The 10415-nt window shown below is 37.8% G+C and overlaps 1 long non-coding RNA gene across 1 annotated transcript; it reads right to left on the bottom strand.

The window, feature by feature from the left end:
* Positions 1–4127: 4127 nt before the first annotated feature.
* Positions 4128–9939, bottom strand: LOC113952158. The gene is made up of 3 exons (XR_003529414.1): positions 9848–9939; positions 7220–7320; positions 4128–4224 (listed from the first exon to the last, which is right to left on the bottom strand). It is a non-coding gene; the product is annotated as an uncharacterized LOC113952158 (long non-coding RNA).
* Positions 9940–10415: the final 476 nt, after the last annotated feature.

Raw genomic sequence — 10415 nt, 5'->3', positions numbered from 1 at the left:
ATGTGGCTTTACACTTTTAATTAAATCAATAAGGAAAAATTATACTATACCAGTTCAAACTGTACTGTACTGTTTGGCCAACACTGCTGCTGAACTCTTATCTTTTCTTCTGTGGGGACTGACCATCTCCATGGAGAAACTGTATGACAGAGATAAGAATCATATAACTAAAAGGCAAATGTCTAGACTTTGGACCCAATTTGTTTTATTTTAATATAGTTATTGCACAATTGCTTGCAAGCATCTTTTCAGTTCTCACAGCTCAAAGATTTATATCAGCCTAGTTAGCTAACATTCACAAGATACATAATGCTCATAAAAACTGAAAATGATAAGAACAAAAAAAAAATTCTGGGAGGCAAAGATGATTTTGCAGACACTATCTGATACTATTGATTAATATCTCTGTGTTGATATACTAATATTCAAGAAATATGCAAATTTTGCACAATCAGGAAATGGTAGGTTTATTTTTAAAGCAATAATAGCTTCTAAGGGGATCCAAAGCTCTTATGTCTCACAGCTCTTGAGTGAGCTCAATTACATGAATCCCAAGTGGAGAGCAGTATAGTCTAGTGATGCTGAGCACAGTGTACTTCCTCTCCTTTTCAGATACAAGATATTTACTGCCCTTTATCCTCTCTACCTGCTGATATGAAAAGCCCTGGCTGCTTTTCTGTTCATGAAGTACTGACTCTTCCTTTGGATACTAGACATGGAGTTTGTGCACCTTGGACTCTCTTGGAAGAGTTGGATATCTGAGGTTTTTTGAGCAAATCCCTCTGTGGATTTGTGTCTAACAAACTGTTCTGAAGATAAGACTGCAAATAAACAACTTGAATCTTTTGGCACCAGCAATGGCAATGTCTGTTTAATATGGTCTTCTGAAGACAAGAGAGTTTCTCCATGTTGGGCTTTGGATCAAATTCTGTAACTATTATATGTAAAACAAGACCATTAAATCTGTTATTTTAGACTAATCTTAGAAGATTCCAGCTTTCACCTATGTCCATTTATGATGCAATTTATCAAGGTGAAAGCCATCAAGGGTGAAATTAATTTTAGGAGAAGTCTAATAAAGTTACAACCACAGCTTTAGTCAAGCTCAGATGGCCTAATGGCAATAACATAAAACAAAAATGTTCTGTGACTGAAGAGCTCTGCCATAATTTGAAGAACACCACCAGAGTGGGGAAATCCGAGATGCAGCTCCCACAGCTGCAGGAACTCAGTTATATTACACACGTGACAGGGGAGCACAACTCCCACTGAATCCAACTGTGCTACATTTTCCATCTCTGCCTGTGACAGGTCAGATTCTCAGCTGATATAAATCAACCAGTTCCACTAAAGTCAGTGACAAGCTGGACTGATTTACGCCAGCTGAATGCTTGGTCTGACCTCTTTCCTGCAGTAATTGCGTGACCAACTTGTGATAGTTCTTGGAAACCCGTTGCCTTTGTGCCTTCAGCTTCTGGGCACACTGCAGTCATGGGCTCACATTGCTCCTCTGCCCATGGTGGCAATGGGGCAATGTCTTGAAAGGAAAATAGAGGTAATTTGTGGCCCAGGTGTCTCTCAGACCCAAGAGCAGTGGCAGTGGTAGAGGCCATGCTATGGCTCTCTAAATCTGAAGAAATAAACAGGACTAGAAATCCTCTACCTGATACTCCCAGACTCAGGGGACTAACTCTAGGCTGTATATCGTCTGTAAGTCCTGCCTACATTCCTACTGTCGCTTTGTAAAAAAAAATAAAGATAACCCAGACCTGTTCATTTTTAGTGTGGTAAACTTGGTAGGATATGAGCTCCTCATCGAAGAGCAAAGACACTAGAAGAAAGACTAAGTAAACAAACATATAATATACTAACTCTCTCTAAAAGTCTGTTTTCTGCTATTCAGATAAACAAATGGCTGCAAGAAAAGTGAAGCCATCTTTGCCTTTTACAGTTTGCAGCTCCATAAATACAGTACAGAGCCATTTGTAATGCACAAGCTGTTTTGGGTAATGAATCATTAATTGACAAAGTAAACACAGTATTATTATAAGAATGCTGGAAATGTTTTTGTTCATGTTCAGCATCCTTTGGGAACTTCTTGTACTTTGCTTAAGATTGCATCTCAGCAGGATATTTTTCCCCCCTTAAAAAAATTGGAAAAGAACAGTCATTTATTTTGAAAGCTACAAACACTTTATAACATTGCTACTAGAAAGGAGAATGCTGTCCCTTTCCCTTCTTCCCTGTTTCTTTTACATAAGGAGCAAAAAACATCAGTATTAGCACAAAAAATGCAACTGTAATTAATTACATCTGCCTCAGCATGAGTCATTGCTGTTTGTGATGTTTGACGGGATCTAACAACTATTGACATCATACAGGGATGAAGGTGATGCTGAGAGGATTGTACTGTAAATGGGAACACCCAAAGACTGATAATGGGGCACTGACTACACTTTCAAGGCAGCCATTTCACAGACTCACAAAATGTTCCAAGTTGGAAGGGGCCCAAAAGGATCATCGAGTCCAGTTCTTAGCCCTGCACAGGACCATCCCCAAGAGTCACACCATGTGCCTGAGAGTGTCATCCAAATTCTTCTTGAACTCTACCAGTCCTGGTGCTGTGATCACTTCTCTGGGGAGCCTGTTCCAGTGCCCAACCACCCTCTGGGGGAAGGACCTTCATCTAGTATATAACCCGAACCTCCCTGACACAACCTCAGGCCATTCCCTCAGGTCCGGTCACTGGTCACCACAGAGAAGAGATCAGTGTCTGCCTCTCCTGAGGCAGAGGAAGTTGTAACTGCAATGAGGTCTCCCCTCAGTCTCCTCCTCTCCAGGCTGAACAGACCAAGTGCCCTCAGCCGCTCCTCATACAGATTCCCCTCAAGTCCCCTCACCATCTTCATTGCCCTCCTTTGGTCACTCTCTAATGGCTTAACATCTTTCTTATATTGTGGTGCCCAAAACTGCCACAATATTCAATATTCTGCAGAGCAGAGCAGGACAATCACTTCTTGTTACTTGAATCAGCTTTACTGGTAAGAGACAGTCACGTTCATCACCAACCATCTTTGCGTGGTCTATTACTACAAAAATAACTTTATATGTGCAACTAAATCACTTGTAAGAAGAAATAGTCATGATGTGACCAATACATGGACCATGAAAAGCATGACTATATCCTACAGTGGCATTTCTCATGGGCCACATTCATCCTGTTCTCTCCCCCCAGCAGTTCCTCGATGCTCCCTCGCCCGTTACCCAAGGTATGTGTTTGCATATGTATCATGATACACTAATGCATATCACTGGCTGTCTCTGTTCTTGACACAACCCTCTCCTCTTGCCAAAGAAAGCTTCTGAGCTGTGACATTGAAGGTTATATAGGGAGGCAAGGAAAAACAGAAAGGAAATTAGGTCCAGCAATCTTCCTCAGAATGTATCACACATTTTTAAGTAATATTTTTTTATTACAGGAGGTTGTTCAGGTGAAGGGCTGGAAAAAGAGAGAGGGGGGAAGAAAGGGAAGGATGGTTTTGTTTTTGTGTAAGTTCCCTAATCAGTCTTTCTCTTTCAGGTTGCAGAGCAACATTCTTCACAACTGCACCGCAGCATCCAGCTTAAGTCCCAGTTAAGAGCTGGGGAAAAGTCTTCACCAGTTTAGCAGGCCTGCATCCTCCCTTTCCAGTAAGGACCAACTCTGGCCTTGCCTTCTCTTTCCTAGGCTGGGAAGAGCTGGCCAATTTTACTGAACAAAAGTTGTTGGCAAGGCAACTAAATTTGTGAGAGCCTTCTAAGTGTACAGAGTCAGAGTGCACATACAGATCAGTTTGAAGATCTGCAAAGCTCCACCATAAGACAGAGCTGCATGAGCACAGCAAGATAGTTTTTTTCACACTAGTCATAGGTGATAATCAAATGTCAAAACGACCCAAATATGATGGAACTGTCAACGTTTTCCAGTGCACAGAAGGCAAAGAGGAATCAGCACTCAGTGGAAGGGTGCTGAGGGGCATTTGCTTCAGCGGTGCACAGGGACCAGCAAAACCACTTCAGTAAGAGCATAGTGACCATCCTGGATGCTTACCTGGAATTATCCAGTGCCTCTGGACTGAAATTCCTACGTAAAAGACATCTAGACTACCTGTGCCAAACAAAAATCTTGTTTGAAATGCTGCAGTTTCTCACAACGAAAATTCTGGGGTTCGATCTGTGCAAAGCCTGTTTTAAACAGAAGAACAAGATGGAAAAATTTCAGGGGCTACCATAACGTCTTGCTGGAAAAGACTCCAGGTTATCAGTTTCTCTCTCTGTTTAATTTTTCCATGTCTCTGAACTAAGTCTTTGCAGGTAAACATAATAAGTCATATTTAACAAAAGATAATTTCTCCTATCAATGAATATCACAACAAATGCTGTCTCTCTTCTGGAAATAATAGACTTTTTTTTTTTTTTTTAATCCTAAATCCTCAAACATTTATCTGAAGATAATTCAGATAAATCAAAATGAATATTCTTACTGATTCCAAGGCAGGGGTAGTTCCCTTGAACTTGAAGGACTACCATATGTATATTTCAAAAAAGTATTACTTAGTAATACCTAAGTGTAAAAGGAGGATCAGGGCTTAATTTTTTTAATACTATGAAAAAAAAATACTTTCTCAAAAATACATTTTCCTTTTCATATGGAAATATGACAAATGTATTAAAAAAATCCACCCAAAGTTGTTCATATCCTCTTACAAATCATGTTTCATATTTTTAATGTGATAGTTGATCAGATGCAGTAGTTTAAAAATGTCTGTCAAAATTTCCTTTGTTGCAAGATTTTGAGTGTTTACTTCTTTAAGATAAATTGAACTGTTTTGATTTAAAGCACTGTACTTTCAGAGGGAGTGGAATGGATTGCAAAACATGTTTTTTAGAAACAGTTTGGGGGTTTGCAAAAATCTAATTAGAATACCTACAGTGAAAAAAAATGCAGTCCTTTCTTACAATTCATTATGTTCTTATTCATTTTTTGTGAAGGATTTAAAAGTTAAAATTTGTATCTCCATGCAAAAGTTTTAAATTTCAACACCAGTCCAAGTTAAAAATGTATAATTTTGAAAAATATTTAACTTACTGTATGGAAATGTCACAACTAAGCTTAAAAACCTAAAGCAATACTAAAGAAAAATTGGATTTAACAAAATAATATCTCTAACTCTGAAACCAGCAAATCACATACTAACTTTCAATTTAGCAAAAATTGCTTTATAATTTTGCTGCTTCTAATAAAAAGAATGCTTCAGAGTTAGGTTAATTTCTATGCTGAATAAAAATGTGCAAAAAATAAAGTCATGCTGATTTTTGCAGAACCTCAGTATACAGCATTATATTCCATAAAAATTGGAGGAATAAACTGTACTGCATAAGCATGGGTGACAATTTACAGGAAGTTTCATGAAAGCTGCTAGTAGTTCAGGCTTTGAAAACGTCTTTAGTAAAACTTCAGGGGACAGCCTAGAGCAAACTGGGTTATTATATATAGCATAACCTCCCAATTCTTCATGTTATGTGTCATCAGCCAAAGTGTGTATACTATACATCACCCTATTTAATTAAACAGAGATTTTTTGTGTAAACAAAAAGCATACTACTTTACCCTGAAGTAAAGTACTTTACTCTTCAATCAAACTGCTCTTAGATCTCTTTCAATGTGACTGATTTTTTTTTTTTTTTTGCTTTCTTACAAATACTTGCATATTGTGGCTAAACGAGCATGTAATTAGCTGTATTATCACAATCTTTTACCAGAGGCCAAAATCTATAGGCTTACTTCATTGCTTAAAATTTGCATAGATTTTGAAGAGATTGCACCCAAACTAGTACCTGAAACCATATTAATTTTGTAATCACACTGAAGGTAAACCAGACATAATGTGTGATGCTGAGTTTCTAGGTTTTGCAAAGAGCTGAGTACAGAGTGTCTGTCAAGAAAAGCAGAACTAATATAATTTTTCCGTATAAGCACTAGTCACTGAAACTCTTTCAAAGGGCAGGTGTCCCTGCCCTGTATTTCTCCTGCTGTACAGATACAACACATTTGTCTCATCCTTTAGTGATATCTGTCTCAGCAGCACATAAAACAATACTACAGATAATGTTTGTTCAATTTTAATATAGTAAACCTCACAGCTGGAAATAAAATCAGAAATTCAAATCTTTACCAAATCATTGAAAGAGAAGCAAAAGCTATGGAAACAACAGTTGTGTACCCCTGTATCAATTAAAACATATTTAGTCCAAACCAGTGCCACCACGCTCTCCCTAATAACCTCCTCCTCAAATGCCATCGATTCTTTTCTCTGATATTTTCTGTCAGACACAACAGAAGGGTTGCACAGAAGACTAAAAGCAGTCTATAGAGAAAAAGTAAAATTTGAAAAACATATTAGAGTTGCTACTTCAGTGCTAACAAGAGGCAAATTTAAGTTATATTCACATGAGGCTTATAAACAGTACTGTGTGCTCCTCTATGTAAACAACCAACACACAACACTGTGAACAGTAGATCTGCACAAAAGAAGAGATGCAGGAGGTTTCTTTAATGATAACAGAGTTTAAAATTGTTTATTACTGGTTCTTTGCATTCAGGGTCAATATAGCAGTAACCAAAGAGCTAGTGCCCAAAAATTTTTGAGGGCTTATTAGATTTCAGAGTTAACAATTTCAGAAAATGAATAAAGGGTTCACTGTTCACAAAGATGCACTGGCAGTATTTGTTCTTTGCTGAAAGGTTAATACATGTTTGCCTTTCCCTTTGGCTGGTTTTTGGAGTTTTTTGGGGTGTTTTGGTTTGTTTGTTGGGGTTTTTTTTAAATAAAAAAGGTTAAATTTTTCATTAAAAGATTACCTAACAATTTACCTAAACAGTATTAGCAGATATACCAGTAATATATAGAAAGCAATTTCAGAAGGACCTTCATTATTTCTTCTTGTGTTAAAAAACTAAGAATGTTTCAATAAAAATTTCCTTTGGAGGGCTCCCCGTCCATCTCTCACTTAAGGACATTTAACACACACTCTAAAGAAAAATCTGATTATTGAACCTCTGCAGGGAACCACAGCCTTCTACTCAGATACCATCTGGGGCCCCAGTTTGAGTGGCTCAGTTCACTAGGATGTACCACTGCCATGGAGTCATGCTATTAAAATGTCTCATCTGACCTACCTTTCACAGGTATTTCCCTTGAAATTGTTAAAGAGGGGATTATTTACTTTCCTTCAAAACCACCACAAGCCAGGAAAGAGTTAAGAGGATGCTTTCTTCTCCTGGAAAAAAAAAAAATTGTTTGGGATTACTTTTAGTTCAGAAACATTTCCAGTAGATTGGACTCCAAAAATAGGAGGTAGCTGCAACTGGCCTGCTTCTTCCTCTCAGTTTGTCCCTGAACCAGAAAACCTGTAAACAGTGGCAGTAAAAAGGTATTCAAGTTTTTGAACAGGTGCTGAGCACAGCACAGCCAAGCTGTGCTAAAGACTCACCAGAAAATTGCCTGTAAAACACAGAGTGAACAATGCACAAGATCCATCTCTCAGACCTACCAGCTCAGAAGCACCTGAGACTCTGCAGATGGTTGAGCAGACTAGTAGTACTGGGCAAGAGGAATTTTATGGAAACTCAGAAGCTTCTCCAAATCTGATTAAACTGTGAATAGTAAATATTTTTGCTCCTGACTTCTAAAGAAACCCTGGGCTGAGATGCTCTACCCCTCCTCTGTCATAAGAAAACTTTTAGGTCTCAATCTGCAGAGTTACCTAGGAATTATAATATTATATCAGAATACCTCACTGATAAAAGGCACTCTTTGTGCACTAATCAAGAAGCACAGAAATCCACCAAAATAGAGAAGACATTACTTTGCTCCTTGCAGGAAAATTGAAAGAGTTGGGAAGAGAGATGTGCATACTCCGTTGCTCAGTCAGCTAAATAAATTTCTGTAAATAAAATTTCTGCCCTGGAATCAGCATTCAGCACTTACAGGAACATAACAATACAAAACAATGGCAAAGTCATTCAAATTATTTTACAACCGTAAAAATAATTGTGGAAAGTACCAGATTCGTTAACAATTGGCAACAGTAAATTAATGTTATTGTTTTAATTAGTTTCCTTTTCAGTTCATGAGTTGACTTCATAAAGCTGCTACTCTGTGTTGATAGACAAAAATGCTCACTTTCTGCAAAAGCAACATAACATAAAAAGTCTTTCTCCTTTCTCTTAAAAAAGATGGGTTTGTTCATCTAGCTATAAACCAGCATATTAGTTTAAAAATAACTTAGGAAACTATGTCTTTCTGAACTGTGATTTTGCCAACACAAAGAAATAGCTCATATATTTATCTATCATTACAGCCTGGTTATGGGAACTAGAAAAAGGAATGCAATGATAGGAACATTAACCTTTAACAATGGTTGAGCTATAACCCACTCCTGTTCCAAGACTTCAGTTGCACAATGAGTCTTTTTACGATAGTTTAAAATGTCTTTTCTGATAGCAGTGTTTATAGAATTAGCTTGAGATGACATCTTCTTTTCTATTTCTCAAGGCCCTAGTAAAGCTGGGGAAAGAATGCATAGGGAAAACTAGGCAGGAGCAATCTGCACGACTATCAGAGAAATGAGTCTGAGACCAGACATTTTGTCAAGATTTCCATTGAGCAAGTCAGGATTCTCTGCCATCTCCTTTCTAAACTCAAACACTGACTGCAGAGCACTTGGTCCCCCACTGTTGGACTCCTTGGGGTAGATAGCAGCTTACTTTTTTTTTTATCCCTCTTCTCACTGTGCTTTCCCCGTTTGGTTCTTCAGGAACCTTGCCCTTCATCTCACTTTTATCTCATTTTCTTTCCATAATCTACTAAGAATTGATTAGCCATCTTCATACTATACACATTCTGTCTACATACTTTATATGTAGAATATAGGAACTTGGTAAAAATTGCCTTTTGGCAGCATGCAGGAGAGCTTCCACTAAGAGTTACACAAGCAGTACCTTTTACTTTGCTTGACATTTGAAAGAGGGTATAAACTAACCAGTTGTGTGAGTTAAACTTCCTATGGTATTGCAGTGCTTAGTAGTGCATTCAGTATTCAGAACTGTGTTCAAATCATTTGAACACTAAAAAGATGCTGGTTCTTTTTAAATTTAAACCTGAAACAATTCAGAATATTTTTCTGAGTAAACCAGTTCATCATAATCAATATGAATTTGTAAAAAATCCTTTGATCTCTTTTAAGCAGATACCATGGGGAAAGGGAATGGTGTTATAAGTGTAGCAGAGGTTTGGGAAAGTGACTTTAAAAAGGTAATATATTAATAAGATACGTCTCTTTGGAGATCTTTTTTTCAGGTTAGGGCTCAGTACTGATACATGTAATTCCACTTTTATGTGCAAAACTGTGTGAGAATCAGGCTGTGAGTCTCTAAAGATTTTTCTTCCCCTCCAAGACTACTGGGCAGCAGTAAAATATTTTTATAAATTGCAACACTCATTGTTGAAGTAACAGTACTTCATTTCCAAAAAGTTGAGTTGTACCCATGTCAGGAGAAACAAAATCCCCCTTTATTGCAATGTGAAATGAAGTTAAAAAAAGAAACTATATCAGTTATGCTGATTAAAATAATTCTTTGCAAGCATGATCATTTGCATCCAGAAAAATAAAACAAATTTGAACACATATAAAGATTTCACATTTAGACAGGTCTCATGACTGTATTTACACATGAATGCACATTTGAGGTTAATTGTAAAAGTTTTCTTTCCCTTTTTTAATGCTTCTCAGCCACAGGATTTACCTTGGAAAACCTGACTTGTGCTCAGAGTTAGATAGGATTCATCTGTATAGCATTTGAGTCAACAAAAATGCTGGTTTTTAATTTAATGCAACATTGCCTGCAAAAAAAAAAAAAAAGACAATCTTTTTTTATTCCTGAAGACAGACCTTCTTTACCAGGCTACCAGCACAAAGTTCAACAAAGGAGAGAAGACATGACACCTACATTTGTTTCGGTTCAGAGCAGTCACGCAGTTTTGAGTTAAATTCCCAGGTCATGCCCATTTGCTGGGTATTAGTTTGATTCTCAGAGTTATTTCACTACACATGGACTAAATTCCTTAGGAGGAAACTGAACATTGTTCCAGATGTGCACCAAATGTACTCCAGCTTCTAGCAGGGACACAGGGCCTGGAGGAGATCAGCCCTGCCGACAGCTTCAAATGCCATGGATCCCGGGGACTTCCATTAGAGGGGACCAGACCAAATCCAGTCCAATTCCTGCCTCAAAACACACCTAGTGCTGATAATGCAGCATCAATACCATCCATTTTGGCTTGCTCTCTGCTTCTATTGCACCTAAGAACTTT

The sequence above is a fragment of the Corapipo altera genome, unplaced genomic scaffold, assembly GCF_003945725.1.
Source record: "Corapipo altera isolate COAL_440 unplaced genomic scaffold, ASM394572v1 1, whole genome shotgun sequence".
Classification (NCBI taxonomy): domain Eukaryota; kingdom Metazoa; phylum Chordata; class Aves; order Passeriformes; family Pipridae; genus Corapipo; species Corapipo altera.
The sequence above is the reverse complement of the archived record's forward strand: the minus strand, read 5'-3'. Positions and strand labels throughout refer to the sequence as shown.